Source organism: Mustela nigripes, chromosome 6 (genome assembly GCF_022355385.1).
Source record: "Mustela nigripes isolate SB6536 chromosome 6, MUSNIG.SB6536, whole genome shotgun sequence".
Lineage (NCBI taxonomy): Eukaryota > Metazoa > Chordata > Mammalia > Carnivora > Mustelidae > Mustela > Mustela nigripes.
The window spans coordinates 82,043,203-82,062,938 of record NC_081562.1 but is presented as its reverse complement, the minus strand read 5'-3'; the positions used below and the strand labels follow the sequence as shown (position 1 = coordinate 82,062,938).

General features: G+C 42.1%; 2 long non-coding RNA genes across 2 annotated transcripts; one reads left to right on the top strand and one right to left on the bottom strand.

Moving 5' to 3' along the window:
- The first annotated feature begins 3,631 nt into the window (after positions 1–3,631).
- On the top strand, positions 3,632–6,787 carry LOC132020665 (uncharacterized). Its single transcript, XR_009405055.1, has 3 exons — positions 3,632–3,707; positions 4,797–4,943; positions 6,579–6,787. It is a non-coding gene; the product is annotated as an uncharacterized LOC132020665 (long non-coding RNA).
- On the bottom strand, positions 6,574–15,872 carry LOC132020666 (uncharacterized). The gene is made up of 3 exons (XR_009405056.1): positions 15,786–15,872; positions 7,651–7,690; positions 6,574–6,663 (listed from the first exon to the last, which is right to left on the bottom strand). It is a non-coding gene; the product is annotated as an uncharacterized LOC132020666 (long non-coding RNA).
- Between the last annotated feature and the right edge of the window lie 3,864 nt (positions 15,873–19,736).

Genomic DNA, 19,736 nt, shown 5'->3' with positions numbered 1-19,736 from the left:
TTTCCGTCTCAACTAAGGGGAAGCCTGATTTCTCAGCAGGAGGTACACTGTTTTACTTTCTGTAAGTATTCTTTTTTTTTTTTTTAATGAAGTTCCTGGTGAAGAAATGTTTAAGAAAAATCAAAATGTTGTCCCAAAAGTTTAATTTTGCTTTTGTTTCCCTTGCCAAAGGAGACATATCTAGAATAATAATATGATCTACTAATTCTACTACTGGGTATTTACCCAAAGAAAATGAAAACACTAATTTTAAAACATGTATACACCCCTATTTTTATTACAGCTTTATCTACAATAGCCAAGGTATGGAAGCAACCCACGTGTCCATCAATAGATGATAGATAAAGAAGATGTGATCTATATATACAATGTGGTCTATGTATATAATGGAATATTACTCAGCCATAAAAAAGAATGATATCTTGCCATTTGCAACAACACAGATGGATCTAGAGCGTATAATATTAAGTGAAATCAGTCAGAGACAGATAAATGTCATATGATTTCAACAATATGTGGAATTTAAGAAACAAAACAAGCAAAGAAAAAAAGAGACAGGGGCACCTTGGTGGTCAGTGGGTTAAAGCCTCTGCCTTCAGCTCAGGTCATGATCTCAGGATCTTGGGATCAAGCCCTACATTGGGCTCTCTGCTCAGCAGGGAGCCTGCTTTCCCTTCTTTCTCCACCTGACTCTCTGCCTACTTGTGATCTCTGTCTGTCAAATAAATAAATAAAATCTTAAAAAAAAAAAAGAGACAAACAAAAAGACCCATTAATACAGAGAACAAACTGATGGCTACCAGAGGGGAGGTGGGTATAGGGATGGAGGAAATAAGTGAAGGGGATTAAGAGTACACTTATCGTGATGAGCACTAATGTATAGAATTAAATATTTATGTTGCACATCTAAACTAATATAATATAAAACTGTTGATTATGCTTGAATAAAAAAATTTTAATAAAAAATTTTAATAAAATTAATTTTTTGAAAAAATTTTTTTCAATTTTTTGGAAAAAAATTTAATAAAAAATTTTAATAAAAAATTTTTCAATTAAAAATTTAAAATGTTGCTACTTTTCTTTCAGTGAGATAAGAAAAAGAGAAGGTGTGAGCATAATTTTTATTATTTGTGTTTACAGAACTCTGGTTTAAAGTATCCATCTTGGTAATGCAGTGTGTAAATACAGAGATTTCCTAAGATTTCTAGGTTAACTGCAAGTATACAGAGCTGCATGGTATAATGGGAGGGCCTGTGGCATCTACCTTAAAGAGACCTGGGTTCTGGCTGATCTTGATTTGCGAGTCATCTCCTTTTGAAACATAAATAAATCACATCACTCTTCTACTTGAAACCCTAAACATCCAGAACTGTTCCCATGGCCACCAGACCCTGTGTGATGTGAATCTTCCCTTGCTACTGTCAGGTCACATTCCCTGTCACTCTTCCCTCCCTCTATCAATTTCAGCTACATTGACCTTTGAGTGTGAATTCACCTCAGGGCCTTTGCACTTGCTTCCATCTGCCTGCAATTCTCCTTCCATATGGAAGGTATCCATGTGGTATCCATACGGTTCACTCCCTCATCTCATTCAGGACTCTGCTTGAATGTCATCTCCATTGAACATTCTATCTAAAAGAGCACTTTCCTTCATTATTCTTTATCCCTTGCCTTGCTTAATTATGTTTTCTGACCTACTATATATTTATTTGTATAATTTTTACCAAATGTTCCCTTCCCATTAAAATATACATCCACGAAAGCAATGACCACATCTGTTTTGCTTACTACTGTAACTCAACAAGTAGAACAGTACCTAGCATATGATGGAAGCACAATAAATATTCACTGAATGAATGAACTAAAGAATGACCTTGGACAAGACACATAATTCCATTTGTGTTCTAATCTGCATATTTTTTAGAAAATCTTTAACTTCTTCTCACGCTATAACATTCTATGATTCTCGGTTTCCTAAGCCAATGTTCTCAATCATTATATTAGGAAAAGGAAAGAGAAAGTTCCTAGCATAGACTGGGTGATTTCTAAACAACAGAAATTTACTTCTCAAAGTTCTGGAAGCTGGGAAGTCTGAAATCAACACACCAGCAGATTCTGTGTCCAGTGACGTCCCCCTCCCAGTTCAGAGATGACATATTTCTGCTGTAACTCACATGACAGAGAGGGTAAGGAAGCTCTCCAGGGCCTCTCTTATAAGGGTTTTAACCCCATTCATGAGGGCTCTGCTTTCATAACCTATTCACCTCCCGAGACTCCGCCTCCTAATGCCACAACACAGGGCAAGGGGATTTTAACATACTAATTTTGAGGGGACACAACATTCAGTCTCGACAAAATAGGGCAAGAGTTAGCTCACTCCTTTAATGTCACAGAAAGAATTCAGGACTTGTTTACTTGAAATACGGGATCATGCAAAACCTCCTATATGCAGCCAGCCAGCCCAAAAGAGGGTTCTCCAAACATTAGACCAGTCAGATTATCCTCACTTGCGAAACGTGCTTCACACTGGGTCACCGTTGTCATCATGTGCCCTCAATTACAACACACCCTTATTTCCCTAATATATTGAATAACTTTAAACACTGGCTTTCCACAAATGGTTAGGGGTACACCCTCTCCTATTTCAGAGATGACAAACCAAGGGGCAGCTAGAATAAAAAAAATCCGACCACAAATATTTTCTCTCTCGTGTACAAAACTGTAATTCTAGGGCCTCGAGCATAGCAGAACATAAAGTATTTATTGTGCAGTGGTGGAGTGAGGATTGAAAGCCATGTGATTCTGGCTTAAAAGCCGGTTCTTTCTTCTTTCACTCTGCCCTATGGCCTCTCAGGAGGCCTTTGGTCAGGAAGGTCAGAGGCAATTCACATGAGGCAGGATAAACCCAGGCTTCTGAAGTCTCCTTCATCGATTGCCTCTAGGACTCATTCGGAGCCAGAAAATGTTTATCTGCTTGGAATCGTGAAATGGTAGAGCACTGTTTAAAAAAACAACCACAACAAACAAGACAAAACACATCCGGTTGAGTGCTCAGGAATTCGAGTTTCAAATCCTGCCTCTGACTGTTACTACACAGCATTTAGATTCCTGAAAGGTCAGTTTGCTTATCTACGCATGGTGTGATGGGCCTCTTTCTCAGAGGGTTCCTGAGAGCCTGGGGCGGGGCAGAGGACGACATACTACCCGGCACTTAGTAGGCCTGCAAATATCGCATTCATTAGAAAACCCCAGCGAAGAGGCCTGATCTCTGTGGATCTCACGGTGCATCTGCTGGGCCAGCCGTGCTCACTCAGGAGGCGAGTTACCGCTAGAGGACACTGAGCTGGCAGGAAAACTGGAGAAAGAACTGGACTGCTGGAAACCCGGATGCCTACCGGAGCCGGTGACCTCTCCCTGCTGGCTGAATTGTGGAACTGCATGTGTGATCACGACACGGGCCTGTGGGAGAGCCTTCCAGGGAACAGCTGTCCTCTGAAGATCTTGAAGCAGAACAAGGCTGCGAGGAAAGAATTTTATTTCAATGCTGTGATCAGGGCATCCTGTCATCCTTGGACCAGCCACAGACAGACAACAATCTCCCCCTGGAGTTCCTAACAATGCTGGGTTCTAGGCTTGGATCACAATGATGAGAGATCTCAGTGTTTTTACTAATCCACTGAGATAGAAACTGCCAGCAGCCTCACTGTGTAAGTTTAGCAGGAAAGCAAGTTTTATTTGCCTTGCTTATATAAAGGATATTTACTTTTATTATTTTTTGTGAGATTTATTTATTTAAGAGAGAGAGAGAGCATGGGGGGTGGGAAGGAAGGGGCAGAGAGAATCCCAGTCAGACTCTGAGAGCCTGAAAGGACATAAACTGAGCTGAAACCAACAGTCAGACATTCAACCAACTGTGCCACCCAGGCACCCCAAAGATATTTATATGCCTGTGTCATATACAGCCTTGCCCCCTGTTCCTTTCCTGACCCTTGTCTAAAGGAAAGTGAAATTTCTTAGAGATATGCAGGCAGACATTACTAGGAAAGGAAGTCAGAAATGAGAACTTGAGGTCATCCCCTGTGTATATCCTTAACACAAGACAGAAGTATTTACTCTCCATACTGAATACTATTTCTAGAATTTTCTGTTTTAGACTGCAAAATCCTTAACAGCAAAGATAGAATTCCATGATCTAACGCTTAATTTAATAAGGCCCCATTTCTAAAGGCTGGTCTCAATGGACATTAGCATGACCATATAATATATGACACAAACAGGCATTTTTGAGAGTGAGAAGAGGTATTACTATGACAGACAACAGATGTAAACTGATGAGTCTGTGATCACACTGCGCTTAATTGTGTTCAGAAACCATCCCACTAAAATATTTACTCTCATAACATTTTACCTATAAAAAAATCTCTCCTTAGAAAGTGACTTTAGTTAAAAAATTATTTGTGCTTTTTCTATACAAACAGGACTGGCTTGGTTTCCAGGACAAGTTGATATCTGCCTCCTTAGAGATGGGTGGAATGTGTGTCTCTCTCTGCCTCACTGACTCCCTTGTCTGTGAACCCCGTGAGCCATTTCTTGAAGCAGACCCTCTCTGGTGACTACATTCTTCTAGACTTCCTCCTCTGAGCTCCCAGGCAGGCTCTACACCACTACCCTTCTCTCTGTAATTGCTTTAAAATCCTTCCATGCAACACCTGCAATCCATTTTTACCAGAAAGAAAATGACCTATCAATTATTCAATTAATGGCCCCTAAAAAGTAACATTTTGCTTCTTTAATAGGAATGCAGAAATAGAGACAGAGATAGCATGTTGACTTGGTAGATCTGGCAGCTGGAGACAAGAAGAAGATGTCCTGGGTTGTGGATGTATGTCAAGTTACCAAGTGCACACCTCCACTCGGCTAATTTCCTATGAACAATAGAGTGGGTAAGTTTGCTGGAAAGTCCTACTGAAAGAAAGTGAGCATTACGAGCGCGCTTGAATGTTACACATTAACGGTCATGCTAAATGAGGAAGTAGAAAGGAAGTAATGGAGAAAGAGAAGACCAAGAGCAAGGGCCACACTTCATTGTTCTCTTTACCTCTCCGGGACATGACTCTAAAAAATCAGAATGTTTTTATCAAAAAAAAAAAAAAATCTTCTTATTCTTCAAACTCCTCCCTGATTCCTTCAAGTGGGAGGTGATCTAGACATGTAGCAGAAAAGTGAGAAATAAAAAATAAAACCTTTTTGGATTGAAAAAATAAAGCGTTTTAAAATTTTCTTGGCAGTAGAGTAGCGCAGCGGAAGCATGCTGGGCCCATAAAGTTTTCTTGGCTATGTCTTTTCTTTTTCGAACAAGGGGCATTTCTACTTTTGTTCTCACTCTCCCCTTTGTCCAAAATAGAAGGTTCTAACAAAGACAACAACTTAAAAAAAAAAAAATTCTTCCAGTGTCACGAGCTTGGAGACAAAAAGAGCTTCAATGAAGTGTAGCTGGGTTGTGAGCAGCTCACAACCAGCATTCCAAGAGGAGTCCGACAGTCTGCAAGGCCTTTTTAAAAACAGCTCCAGATTTCTCTTAACAGCCAACCCCAATCACCCACGAACATATTCATTACATGATTTCATCAGTTATTCCAATAACAGGTTCTGCATATCATTGCTTTAAAAAAAAATACCTAACAATCAGGTTGGTGGGAACATCTCTGTGACTTCTACACACACTTGGTCTCTCTTCCCCTCCCCTACCCTTCACTGCCTGCCCTGAAGCACAAAATGTTCAGTGAGCAGGACCCGTCATTATTTCTCTAGGGACCCTGAACACTGGACTTCTGTTTATAAGTTCAGTACCCAAACACTTCCCCAGAACACTCAACCCACAGTTAAACCCTATTAGTTAATTTGGTCTCCATGAATACACCATACACGGGTTCTGGTAAAAACAAAGTTAAACAAAAAATAAAAGATTTGCAAATGTTTTCTCTCATAAATAAAAAGGTGTCACCCAAAAGAACCTCTTGTTGAGAGGCAGAGAGGTGGTTAAGAAAAAAATAAAATAAAACCTTCTGAACACTAAAATACAATTTTGCATCCAAGCAGGGTGGAAGGTTTGATGCCAGTGCACAGAGGCATTTTAATTATAAATTAGCTGATTTCTCCTGGGTCCTGCTGGGCACGAAGAACATTTGGCCATTATGTGTCAATTTACCTGGAGTCATTACTCAGGAAACAGGCTTATGTTCCTCACTTAACACGTCTTTTTAGAGCGCTGTTAGAGCGCTGGGAGTGGTTCACTAAAAGAGTCTTTTGTGAAGCATGAAACTTTTGCTAGTCGTGTGAATTTCACCCCACTAATTGCGAAATTCCTTTTGGAGAGTATAGGATTTCCTCAAAGTGAAATACCCTCGTTTAGTGGTTTGATACAAAGGACATACCACGTTAAATTTCCCGTAAAATCTAATAAATCAAGGAGGGAAGTAATATCCAGGACTGAGTCTTTGCCTCCTTATGAGGTGAGGAAAATTGCTGGGGGGGGGGGGGGTTAACTCTTGACTCACCAATGTCATCTTACCTTGCAGTACTCATGTCCAAAAGAATAGCTGCCATCAGAAAGGATGAACACGCACCATTTGCATCGACGTGGATGAACTGGAGGGGATGATGCTGATTGAAATAAGTCAAGCAGAGAGAGTCAATTATATGGTTCCACTCACACGTAAAACATAAGGAATAGCGCAGAGGAGCACAAGGAAGGGAGGGAAAACAGGAAGAAATCAGAGAGAGAGAGACAAACCATAAGAGACTCTGGACTCCAGGAAACAGACTGAGGGTTACAGAAGGTTGGGAGGTGGGGGATAGGGTAACCAGGTGATGGGTATTAAGCAGGACCTGTGTGATGATAAGCATTGGGTGTTATGCACAACTAAGGAATAGTTGAACACTGCCACAAAAACTAATGATGTGGGCGCCTGGGTGGCTCAGTGGGTTAAGCCGCTGCCTTCAGCTCAGGTCATGGTCCCAGGGTCCTGAGATGGAGTCCCATATCTGGCTCTCTGCTCAGCAGGGAGCCTGCTTCCCTCTCTCTCTCTGCCTGCCTCTCTGTCTACTTGTGATCTCTCTGCCTGCCTCTCTGTCAAATAAATAAAATCTTTTAAAAAATAAATAAATAAATAAAAATAAAATAAAATAAAAAAATAAAAAAAAAACTAATGATGTACTATACAGTGGCTAACTGAACACACACACACACACACACACAGAGAAAGAGAATGTTGAAAGTTGAAAGTATAGCTAGGCTCACTTTATGCTATTAAATAAGCTGTGGTATTTAGAATTAATTCTTTTTAATTTTAAAATCATACTTATCATGTTGAAAAAACAAACCTGAAATTTTACAAAAGGTCTTTATGTCAAGCCCTCCTCAAAGCATGAGAGACTATGGACTCTGAGAAACAAACTGAGGGTTTGGGAGGGGAGGGGGTGAGAGGTTAGGTGAGGTTAGTGGTGGGTATTATGGAGGGCACGCATTATATGGAGCACTGGGTGTGGTGCATAAACAATGAATCCTGGAACACTGAAAAAATAAAACTAAATTTAAAAAAATTTAAACCCTTCTATGGAAATGTCTGTATGATTGGGTTGTTTCCTTACCGGTAGGTCAGCTGAGGGCTGCGTATTCTGACTGGAGCATCTGTTGGAAGGACAGAGAGGGTATGGAGGTAATTCTGATCTAGGACTGATGGAAGAATCCCAACCATTCACCCCCTATAGAACTTCCCTTTAATGACAATCCCACTTGATCGCATTTTTCTGTCCATAGCCAGTTTTCTGTTTATTCCATTCTGCTTAGTGTAAGTAACTGTTAATGGCCCTAATGGTGTCTCTGGCTATAAAGAGATAGTGAGTATAACTGGCCGGCACTTAACAGCCATGCTTATCTGCTAAAGGATGGTGTTTGTAAATATGGGTCGATATATAAATGACATTTTATGACTGTTTTGCCTCAAACGCGGGTTCTTCCTCCCCATCTTCAAAAAAAATTAAAACTTTCTAGAAAAACCTTTCTCCCTGTATCCAATACTGCACACCCTTCCTCTGAAAAGGAAAACAATTCAAATATGACAACTTCCCAAATTTGTTGGTGAAGCTCTGTTTTTGCTTAAAGAGAAAAGAGATATGTGAATGTTTCTGATTGTCTCCAGTATAGAATTTCCCTTTAAGCCCCAAGACAATATATGTGTTGGCTTACATGGCATCGGCTTTCCCTAGGGAGAACATATTCCAGTTCTGATGAAAATATTAGCTTTCCCTGATAAGAACTGGGAGAGTCATAAAACAATCTCTTTGTCTGGAGCCAGTGCCCTTCACCCAAGCATATTATTATTGTAGTAATCCATTTCATTTAAAAAAAAAATACCTTTGATCAAAATTAATTTAGGGTATCTCATATTCTGGAGCCTCTACCACTTGGTTTCATTCTTTATAAGTCTTATTTGACCCAAAGTTCTAGGAGATTAAGATACCTGAATGAAAACACATCCTTGCTGATTTTGCAAGTTTTCCAGCTATGTAGACCTAGAAACTAGTCACATAGAATTAAAAGGATTCTTAAAGTTTATCTAGTCTTACGGAGAAACTGAGGGCAAGAAAGGTCAAACATCTCGCCAAAGGGCATGACTAAGTAATACCAAGAACCAATCTCTCCTGCCTGCTTGTCCAAGAGTCTTCCTATTTACTCCATATCACCATTATTTAGGTCAGCCTTCAATTTATGAACCATGGCAATATGCACCCACTCTTTATTTTCACCAGTATCCTAACATTCAACAAACTTACATAAAATGTATTTAATAACTAACTAGCATTTAGGGAACTATCATCTTACAAAAAATTAGTATTTGGTAAACCAAACCATCTAGTTTTCTGATATATTATATCCCTTCCATCAAAGCTCTAAATCTAGAAGAAATTCAAGCACAAAGCCGGAAAAATAAATTAGCAGGGTGGGCCCCCACTAAATATGGCAGGTCTCGAGGCAACTGTTCCAAGGGGTGGTTAAGAGAACAGCCAATCAAGAGTGTCCATTGAGGGGCGAAGAAGTGGAGCACGAATGGGGCAGAGGTGGATACTCAGAGCCAGAGACCCAGCCCTGTGCTCAGGTTAACTGCCCAGCCTGCACACAGCTAATAACCTTCAAAACAACTCTGCCAAAAGCTAGCAATAAACAAAATAATGCCCAAGAACATTTTTGTTTTGACTGTATTCAAATTACCAGAAATTTTCTGAACAATAACCCCCCTCTAGCCCCTACCTTCAGACATTATATAATTCACACTTACATAACCACCCCGTGACATTTCAATAGCCCTTTCATATTTCACCAAAACCTATTTTTCCCATTTTTCAAGGTGAATTATGAAAGCATCTTAAGGCACATGACTCAAACTTGAAAGTCGTATCATAAACCAAGCCAAATCCCACTACCCTTTGCACCCATGGACACATGCACACACACACACACACACACACACACACCATTCCATAAAATATGTGAAATTTTACACACAACCGAAAGACAAAAAACAACAAGGATAAAACCCAGGGAGGGCAGTTTGTGTCCACCAAGTGTAGACTCGCTCAGGTAGATCAGAGTGAATTCATCACCAGGGTTTATAGAGCATCACCCGGGGCCAAGGTATCACTGTTATAGCTGTATTCCTCAGGGCACTTGAGTTCTCTTTCTTAAAACAGACTTACCCACTGACCATTAAACCTAAATACCATAAGGGGGGTTCCTTTAGAGGAGAGAAAAAAAAAAGCCAATTACCAGATGTTCAAGGAATCCCTCAATTACCCCGGAAAACACAGCCCTGAACCATACCATAAGGTTTCTAATACCTGTTCCTCTTAAATTCTGGATTTTAAGTGCCCCTACTGTGTGTCCTTAATACTCTCTGCTTTTCCTGTGACAGAATTTGTCCCACTGTGTTTTAATTGCCTATGTTTGAAATGCCCATTAGACCATAAGCTCCATGAGGGCAGGAAAATGTTGTCTCATTCACCATTGTACCTCTAGAACTATCACTGACAGTTCAACAAGTACATGAATTCATCCAACAAATATTTGCTGAAAACCAACTATTACCAAGCTCTCTCTGTTCTGTGTTATTAGAGATACAATCTAAAAACAAAACAAAACAAAACATAACAAAAAAAAAAAAAATCAAGTTCCCAGATCTCATGGAGACAATATTGTAGTGGAGGTGTGTCAGATGTCCTTCAGTCGCCTATCTCAGATTCTGTTCACCCAGTCAGCACATCCTCTCCCTGTTTCTGTGTGTTGGCTCCCAGCTCCCAACTGCACCCATTTCCAAGAGAACTGTCCTCAACTGAGGGGCCTCAGCCAGGATGTCACAAGGCCCTCTCCCTTGTCCACAGCTAATGACTAACTTATGGGGCACAAAAGGCCAGGCCCTTGTCTCCCAGCACAATTCATGTACCAAGAACTCTCCCAAGATTAGACTTTGCCTGACACCATCCCCTTGCCTGACTGCTTCGCTTTGGGTTCTCCTGCTTCCCTCGCTCCCTTGCAGATCTTTCCTGAACAGCATTCCCTCACTGTGCATTTGAATCCTACCCCTGTTTCTGCTTCTAGGAAACCCAACCTAACACAAGAAGGGAAGAGAGTAATAAGCAAGTACACGGATAAGCATACACCATGACAAATGGTGATCTCTGTTTTGGAGACTAATGCAGCAAGGGAAAGATGGAGGGGTAAACTGGGAGAGATGAGTCCCATTTTGGATAAAACCAGGTAGAGAAAGCCTTCTCCAATAAGATGACATTGGCAGAGACCTACAGGAAGTGAAGTCGTGAGAAGCATGAAAGTCTGGGCATGAATGTTCCAGGCAGCGGGAACCACACGGTGAGGAACTAGTGTGCTTGTCACGGTTGAAGAGCCAAAAGGAGGCTGGAATAAAGCAGCCAAGAGGAAGGTGGGAGGAGTGTGGCCATAAGCGGATGGTTGGATGTTGACATTATTAAAGAGGCCTATAACAGGGCCTCCTTGTTCCCATTGCAAAGTCATGGCAGTACCAGAACATTGAAATAAGAGCAAGACCTGAATAGGATCAAAGTCACCTGGTAAGACTGAGTCTGTTGTTGAAAGGGTATTGATGAGAAAATGTATATATGAACTTTATGAAAATACAGTGAAAGTTCAAGATTACAGATATCCTAGTAAAAATAAGCAAATAAAGAGTAGGGTTCTCGATTCCATATTCTTTCAAGGTTTTCTTTTTTTTCTTTTTCCCTCTTCTTGAATGCATACCTTCCTTCCACCTGTATTCTGTCCAGTGTAATCTGGGCTGTGACTTCCTCTTCTCAGTACTGAATTATTATACTACTATTTTTTCACTACTTTGGTGATCTTAATATAAATTATGACCAGCCATATTTATGGGAGAACTGAACCGTACTCTTTTGTCTCTTCTCCTTCCTTCCCGTCCCTTCCTTCTTCTGCTTTTTCTCTTCCTTTCCATATTCTCTCCTTCTCTTGCCCTTGGGAAATAATTGCTTTAGTAAACAAACACACGTTGGTGGCATATTTATTCAAGGACCGTCTTTCCCTCTGTTGCTTGATGCCAATCAGGATAGTAACTACAACTCAACACAAACTATTATTAACAAGAAGCAAACTAGAACCTACACAGTAATACTCCCCCCCCCAAAAAAAAAGTATATTGGTACAGCCTGGGGTTACTTTGCTTATCATCCTTCCACCATATGGACAAATTTCTTTTCCGCCTCTTTGTGGATAATAGTACTCACATGAAGAGTCATTCCACAGCATAGGCATCATACTTCTAACAGTGGCTAAAAAGTAAGATGTTTTCTGCTGGCTGGACACTGTGCTAATCAATTTACATGTATCATCTCACTGAAACTTTACAACAACCCCATGAAGTGGTTATTGTCATTACCCCCACTGTACCCATGAAAAATGAGGCATTGAAGTAATGTAACTTCTCCCCGGTCACTCAACCAGTGACTCAACATCTGGGAATGCAGCCAAAGTTGAATGAGTCCATAACAGGAGTTCTTGAATCCACTCTACACTGCCCACAACCCACCCACCCCCATCTTACGACATCAAGTCACAGTGTTTTGCTTCTATTTTCATTTACCTCTACCTCTCCCCCTGTTCTGTGAGCTTCTTGAGAGTATGGAGTAAATTTTACTCCTCTTTGATCATCAGGCATGATAATAGGGCCCCAATAAAATATACCTCTGTTTTCCCCACTTGAGTTCCAAACTAAATGATGGATAAGACAAAAGAATAAGGCAGACATAGATGAGAATACCAGCTTTGTTACTGAGAAAGACCAGGCTGGAGGAGGACCCATGGATTTCCTGGGTGCCAAATCCCAGAATTAGCCATACTGATCCTCCCAGTCATGGGCAATACCAAGAAAACCAAAGGTTTCCTCTCTAAAATGTAGCACTTGGAGGAGCAGACCATAATGTATGTAGAGAGAGAAAATGGGCCCATCCACACCACACACTCAATACTATCAAGTAGAGAACACTTAGAGTGAGAAATGGCAGTCTTTCCACAGGAAAATAGGAAGCCCAAACTGAGTTGGTTCCAAATGCTTCCCCTAACCTCAGTACTTGGAACTCCATGTTCTTGAATTCGTTAGACAAGAGGGTTGTACTGAGGATAAAGAACAGCTTCATAATACGCTGTGCAATATGACATGTAATTAATCAGCACTAGGAAAGCAGAGAGTCCAAATCCAGAGCAGATTTGGGGAGAGAACTCAGGTTTCTTAATTCCTCTATCAAGTGTATAGTCCACTGGTTCACAGACGGGTGTCCCCTTTTAAGCTCAGGTTTTACTGAGAGTTGCATTGGGCTGGATGGAAGCCAGGACATCCTGGCATGTCTTCTGGGTTCTGGGGGTGGGGTACACACAGAAGTCCAGCAAGTCTGGGACCATCACTGAGAACGGGAGCCCTATGAAAACCAGAACATGGCCAGCTGGGAGGTAAGCACACCTGTGACACTGTGTGGTGAGGTGGCAGTGGCACAGCCCAGACCTTTCAGGGAAAGAGAGAGGCAAAGAGCAAAACAAGAGTGGAGAGTCACACTGGCTACTCAGGAAGCGTCCCTTTCCCACTGGAAGACATTAGTCGTGCCCAAGACCTCTCTGAGCAGTGGGATGTTTATAGAATCATCAAATCTGCTCTGTACCATCCCTTCCACCCCCTTTCCTTAACCATCTCATCGAATTCATATGTGTCAATATTTTTACTTTGGGCAGGGGAGAGCTGTTGAAACCAGAACCTATAAGTCAGCCAGCCAAAGCAAAATAGCAGAGCCATGCACAGAATTTGAGTCTTCTTGGACAGTCTATACTCAAAGAAAATAATCTTTTGCTTAAATTGTCAAAATTGGCTCTTCTAGCTCTAAATATATTAAATTTTGACCTTCCAAATTGCTCTGGCTCTGTTGACCCAGGGGAGTTGTTCTCTGCTGCCAAGTAAGAAATGGGAAATAAACACAATCTGGAAAACGAAAAGTTGGCATCCTCCCACCAGGAACCCAAGTGTCATGGCCTAACTAACCCTTACCACTAGATTTTGTGCAGAGATCTGGGTGAAAGAACCAGCCAAAACTATTTTATCAATCAGCTATTTACTTCTTTGGACATTACTTTAGAGATTTTTATCCTATCCAAATAACACTAAAAGTAACCATGTAATCAGAATCAAATTCAATACCAACAACCCCTCCACCCCCCAACACACACATACCTCTCATACATTTACCACCCTAACAGTCTAAGCCTGTGCTCCCCAGTGTGGTGGTAAAGAGTTTCTGTAAACAGTTGTATCCTTATCTATTCTGGTCTGCTTTGTGCAGATAAAATCAGTGGCCAAGAACCAGAGATTTCACTGGTGGCCCCGCTCTATCACAAATAACCCAGTGAGGATCAGGGAAAACCAGACCAAGGATGACTCAGTAAAATCCATTGTCTATGGGAGAGACATCAGAATAGGTCCAAATGGCAGTAACATTTGTGTAGAAGGAGCATGGGTCTATAAAATGTTATCTCTGGCGCTAAGCTGTTCAAACAAAAAGATAAAATCTTGAAATAATGGTTAAATTGATGTAATCTGCTGTGAAAGGTTCCAGCCCTGTCTGTGATATCATCCAAGGCCAAGTTAAATCAGGCGTGGTGGGAATGATGCTATCTCTGCCTGGTTCTATCTAGACAAACACAACCACCTAAAAAAGCATTAGAGTCCAGGTCAGTTGTCGACCAGAGATAATCTCTAAAATCATGGAGGCGACAGCAAAGCTGTTTCTCTGCTCACCTTTCAGCAAGATAATAAATGTCAGAAGGTGGTGCTTATAGCCCCTAGGGTTAAATTTCACATACCTGATAAATTCAGGTAAATAAAGGTAACTGACAGCATTCTGATTTAGCTTTAAAGAAGGGAGCTCAAATTATTTTCCCTGGACAAACTGCAGAACCCAGAAATTATTATTTTGAAGACACAAAGAAAGAATTGATATGAGGGAAAGTGCTAGGTAATCAAATAACAACCTCAGTGCTGGAAAATAATTTAACATTTTCACTTCACCAAACTCTCCATATTGGCTTTTTCGTGACTAAAGTGCATTTTGAAGTTACACAGTTATCAGAACCACTCAATTGCCAAAATAGTTAATCTTGCATCCATTATCCAGATTAACTAGTGGTGTTGGTAAACTTTGGTTTACGGGTGATTTAAATTAGCTAACGATGGAGTGGAAATCGAAATCACAATAAAAACATGTCAGAGAGAGTTACCTATTTTCCTCCGGAATATTTACAGAAAATTATTTATCTTCTGAAATAAAAAGCCTAGTTCTGAAATTAAAAAATTAAAATTTTATTTTAGAAACCTAGCACCTTAAAATGATACAAAATAATTTACTTAAAAAAAAAAAAACCTCTTTGGGGCACGTGGGTGGCTCAGTGGGTTAAAGCCTCTGCCTTCGGCTCAGGTCATGATCTCAGGGTCCTGGAATCGAGTCCCGCATCGGGCTCTCTGCTCAGCAGGGAGCCTGCTTTCTCCTCTCTCTCTCTGCCTGCCTCTCTGCCTACTTGTGATCTGTCTCTGTCAAATAAATAAATAAAATATTAAAAAAAAAAAAAACCTCTTTGAAGATTTACTTATTTATTTGAGAGAGAAAGAGAAGACATGCACATGAGTTGAGAGGAGGGGTAGAGGGAGGGAGAACCTTCAGAGAGACTCCCCATTGAGCACGGAGCCCCACACAGAGTGCAATCTCATAACTCGTGAGATCATGACCTGAGCCAAAATCAAGAGTCAGATGCTTAACCGACTGAGCCACCCAGGTGCCCCAAAATGATACAAAATAATTTCTAAAGGCACTGTCAGTATCATTAAAAATATTAAAATCACTAAAGATAGTTTAAAAAAAAAAAACCCACACCAGAAACACCAACACTGGATGCTTATGCAGAAAATTAAATAAAGCTCAGAGGACACATTTAAGCTATAAGGTAAAGCATAGGAGGAACTAATGGGGAGACTCTGATCTCTGGTACCTCCCTCATATCTTACTTCCTTCCATGAAGGACACTTAAAGCACCTCCTAATAACCAAGGCTAGACAAATTATAATACATTTTGTACTTGTTTGTTTTAAAAAGCAAACAGGCCAACACAGACAGAGACTTTATCACACAAATTGAGAAATGACCATGACCTGAGGTGGGAAGGCATGATTCATCACTTCTCTCCTTCTAGATGCTTCCTGGATCCATTCGTGCAGGATGCAAACTTCTGATCCCACCTCAACCCAAGAGTAAAATTTTAACCCCCTTTCTCTACACCATATCCAACAACTAGGTGCTCTTTGTCCTCCTGGCTCCGCTTGAAATCGGCTTGCAGGCTGAGAGGTGCTGCTCACTGTCTTCTTGGTGATAGGGATGAAAAGAGTGAGGTTTTGGGAACTGACACTTATCCTGTGAACCATTTCTGTAAACTGCCTCACACCTTTCAGGGCAACTGCCAGAAACAATCTTGGTGCTCACTTTTATGGGAAACAGAATTTCCTGAGTGTCCTCACTCACCAATGAGGGAGGCAAGGCTTCTAAACTTTAGTTTGCACACCAAAGCTGTTTGTCACTTAAGCATGCTTACCGACCTTATTTCTGGAGAACAACATCGATGATATTCTGGCTTTAGCCCCGACAACTCTGTACCCCGCACCCCTTGACTAATAGTATCCTCAAGGTGAAGCACCAGTGTCTCTCCTGTCCTCCATACAAGCAAGCTTCCCTACTCCCAGCCTCACCTGAGGCCACCTCACCAACTCACTCCGAAAGATAGCAGAAACCTAGCTTTCCTTCGTTTCCTTTAACCCCAGCAGATGTGCGGCACTGGTAGTTTGAAAGGACCAAAGGTGCCTTCTCTAAGCTACCAACTGGCATGTCCCTTCATTCCCAAACTCCAACTTTGGAATGATTTGAGGAGGGTCCAGGAGAATGGAGGACACAGGGCCATCTTAAAGCCTGGCCATTTTGACAGCCTCTCTGTCCTTTCCCATACAGGGCTTTCTGAGGTGTGACGCTCCCTCCCAGACGCCATGTCTGTGGGAGTTGCTAGCCAGACAGTGTGGGAATGAGAAGAGTTTTGAGACCAGCCTCAGTGTGGTTGTCCTGCAGTGACTTTGCACGGTGCCAAAGCATCGCCCTCCCTGACTCCAGAACAAATGGCCTATTCTCAGCCACACTTGAAACTCCAACCTCTCCCTGCTTCCCTTCACAGCCCTCCAAATCTCCACGACCAGAGGAAACACTCCCTCGGCATGGCCTCCATTACATTTCCTACTGCTTTTGGTATTTTAAATATTTAATTTGCATTATATCAATGTGTGATCATTTAATATCCCTTTTAAATGGTCAAAAAGAAAGAGCTTTTTCCTTCCCTTTTTTCCTTCTATCTCCACAGTACCTAGTGCTTTGCCCTGATCTGAGAGGAACTCAACAAGTGTTTGTTATACCGAACAGAGACAATATACTAGGTCTGTCACCATCACTGGCATGTTGCCAAGATCAATGTTTCTGTCCCTCTAAAATATTTGAAAGCCTCAAAAAGGGATATTCTAATAGAACCCAATGTAAAAATGATGAGTTAGGATTCAATTTGAGTTTTTATGCATTTTTTTTTTCCTAAAGGAAGGATTAGGTAGACCAAAAACCTAGCACTTAAGTACTTACTTACGTAGGTCACCCCCATGTAGGCAGAATATGTAAGACAATAAGGTAATATTTAAATTAGTAATAATAACTGGCCATGGGAGAACTGAAGGATTTTCTTCTTCTGCCACTGAAAGTGCTGTCCCTTTAGAGGGTGATTGTGTGTGTACCGCACCATTCAAATCCTACCTGCCCCACCTCAAAAATTAGGCGTTGAATGGTAGGGAGGCTGCTCACAACCCTGCAGTATTTTAAATCTCCCCCTCTTCCTCATCCTAAGAACTGCCCTGTCATTTTCATCAGGTTTTTGTTCCCGAGACTCCTACGGCCCAGCTCGACAGACAGGTGCCGCCAGCAAGCTCTCCAGACAGCAGCAGCCAGGTCCTGGAAATTCAAGTTAAAGAATGACATACAACCCCATCAGACCCAGGCTGCCTGCCATTGTCAGATCACTGAGTTGCCAGGATAGTTCACTTTGCAATCGTTACCCAGACTAACGAGAGACGTTGCCGAACTTTGGCTTGTGATCCGTCAGTCTGCTAGAAGAGGCAAAAACCAAAACTGCAGACAAAAAATGTCAGCGTTCCCTGTTTTCTTCAAAAACAAAGAGCGGTAGGCAGTTCCGCAAGTGATTTCAGTGAGCGTGATAGGGAAATGAGGGGCAGAATCATGTAAATCGGCTTCTGATGTCCTCGCCTGTCGCCTCTCCCATCAGGACTGTCCGCCCGCACTACCCCACTACCCCGGCCCAAGACAGAGGGTAATGGCGCCTCCATGTCTGCCCAGAGAGGATGTGTGGTGTGGTTAAAAGCACACTAGATCTGCATTCAAATTCTTCTCTAGCACGCTGACTGTATAAGGACATTGATACTTATTTTTTTAGCTAAGTAATACGTGAATACATGCTCAACCCAAACAACACAGAACAATATTAGGAAAAGAGTGAGTCCCACAGATCTCTTGCTCTTCTCCAGAGACATATGCCCAATAAATTTTTTTCTTCCTTTAGAGTGGGAGGGGGAGGGGCAGAGGGAGAGAAAGAGAAAATCTTAAGCAGACTCCATACCCAGCGGGGAGCCTGATGGGGGCTGGGGGCGGGGGGCAAGGGGGACACTTTGTCTCCCAACCCTGAGATCATGACCTGAGCCAAAATCAAGAGTCGGGGGCCTAACTGAATGAGCCGCCCAGGTACCCCTCCCAGTTCTTTTCCTGTGTGTGTGTGTATGTATATATACACATACACACATTTATATAACCATAAATATATATATATATACACATATATGCCCAAAACTTATCACCTATCAAATCATTTAGTAAATACTCCTCAGTGAGTTCCTATAATTCCCCAACAGCATGCGTTAGCATTCCCTGTTTGTGGAACTGTATGTATTTCCAATATTGACATATTCCCTCCATAAGTTACTTAACCTCTGGGCTTCAGTTCAGGTCTCTTTTTTGTCAGATGAGGCTATTATACGACACGACTCTCACGGGCTTACAGAATGTGTAAGAAAGAAGCCCCGTGCAGAGCAGGGACTCGCAGATTCCATCCTGGCAAGTGCTACCTGAAATCCTCATCCTTGTTTGCTGTTTCTGTATGGATTTTCTGTCTTCAGCCCCACTGGCAAATATTTTTCTTGAAGGCGGGGTCTGTGTCTTCTCTCATCTGTGTCACCAGGGCCTAGACCAGAGCTGGCATATAGTATGAGCGCAGTACTCGCTTGCCAGTTGGTTAGTTAGCTAGCTTCTCAGCCGTACTCATCAGTACTGGTCTGGCTCCAAACTGCAGGGACGGGGGTTTGCTAGCCTGCTAACAGCATGTGGGTGGTCAAGCCCAGGGTTGCCTGTTGGAAGAGAGTATATGGCCAAAGGCAGAGGCAGATGGAGCAGGTCAGGCAAACGTACTATGAGAGGCCAAAGAGATGGGGCATGGGCGGGAAGGTGGTGTCAGAACATGGGGATGAAAGAGGATGCCTAACGCTGAGGTTCTGGCTAAGCTGGTGATTTTCCACCCCCTGTGTGGCAAAGGCCTAGGCCACACTCATCAGCAGGGTCACGATCGGAAGCACACTACCAGGGAGCTCCCCCTCTCATCTTTGGGAGGTGGCACCTGGTCTGAGGTGGCAGGAGAGCTGCGGGTGGGGGGCGTCTGGAATCTTGCATGGCAGAGCTGAAAGGGGTCCTGGCAATATCTAGTGATACTAAAATGCCGGTTCCTAAGCCCCACCCACAGAAGTTCTGAATTCTGGTTCCGTAGGCCTAGAGATGTTGTCCAATCTCTTGGATATACAGAAGAGGAGAAGATCCAAAGAGTGCGCACACACTTGGAGTTGGCGGACCAGTGTGCCTGACATAGTGAGGGAATCCAGAGGGTTGCTCAGCGGGAGGATCTGGAAGGCAGCAAGAAGTCAGGAATGCTGTGTCTCATTCACTCTCTCTGATGCAAGGCAGCC